General features: G+C 47.1%; 1 pseudogene; it reads left to right on the forward strand.

Moving 5' to 3' along the window:
* The window catches only part of LOC107104076, a 95125-nt pseudogene that overhangs the window by 69122 nt on the left and 24814 nt on the right, over nt 1–1189 (forward strand).

Below are 1189 nucleotides of genomic sequence, written 5' to 3' on the forward strand. Positions count from 1 at the left end.
AGCCCATCTGCAGCGGCCAGGGCTAACATTAGCCCATCTGCAGCAGCCAGGGCTAACATTAGCCCATCTTCAGCGGCCAGGGCTAACATTAGCCCGTCTGCAGCCAGGGCTAACATTAGCCCATCTGCAGCAGCCAGGGCTAACATTAGCCCATCTTCAGCGGCCAGGGCTAACATTAGCCCGTCTGCAGCCAGGGCTAACATTAGCCCGTCTGCAGCAGCCAGGGCTAGCGTTGGCCCGTCTGCAGCGGCCAGGGCTAACATTAGCCGATCTGCAGCAGCCAGGGTTAATGTTAGCGCTGGCCGCTGCAGACGGGCTAACGTTAGCCCGTCTGCAGCGGCCCTCTGTCTGCATAGCCGTGTGTGAAGGACCGCTGGCTCTGATGACGAGTTTTTTGTTTTATTTGAAAAATGTTCATTTGATTTGTGTTTATCTGACTGTGTTCATTATTATTCCCCCAATAAATGTCATAATTTATTATTATCTAGAAACTATTAATAACAGGAGGTGAAATGCAGCTCCAGACTAGCTTTGAATGTGGTGATGTCATCAGTACGCTTCTTCCAGTTCTCCCAGAGTCCAGACTTTCCTGGGTTCTAGTCAAGAACGGACTTCGTGAGAACACGAGTCCGTACTCACGTTCTAGTGAGTTGAGAATCGGCCGACCTTTCTTCAGGGAACAGGAGGAAATCCATGTCACGTGTCTTAAGAAAGGTTTTTTAGGTATAATAATGATGAAGTCAACCAAAGAAGTAAAACCAAACCGATGCAAACAATGAAACGCTGCTGAAGTGACCCAGCGTCCTGCTGACTGTGCTTGAAACACATTTGTCCGCTCTCTGCCGCTCCCTTGGCGTTTACCATCCAGGCGTCTCCAGAAATGACGGCTCATGTTGTGACGTTTTAATCTGCAGCGGCCTGAGGGCAGGATCGCTGTGAATCACTCACATCCCAGCATGAGGAACCAGAGAGGAGAGCAGGATCGCTCTGCTTTATTATTAGATAGATTTAATCTGTGGCTGCTCACTATAACGAGTCAATCAGCTAAACATGAAGACAGACCAAAGCTATAAACTGACATGTCGACATTTCACACAGATTTTTATTTAAGGAAACTCTTTAAAAGTAGTTTAATGTCTGAGATTAGTCCAAATATTTAGTTAGATGTCTTAAGTTAGATAGTATTAGT

Source organism: Cyprinodon variegatus, unplaced genomic scaffold (assembly GCF_000732505.1).
Source record: "Cyprinodon variegatus isolate N-32 unplaced genomic scaffold, C_variegatus-1.0 Scaffold1607, whole genome shotgun sequence".
Taxonomy (NCBI): Eukaryota; Metazoa; Chordata; class Actinopteri; order Cyprinodontiformes; family Cyprinodontidae; genus Cyprinodon; species Cyprinodon variegatus.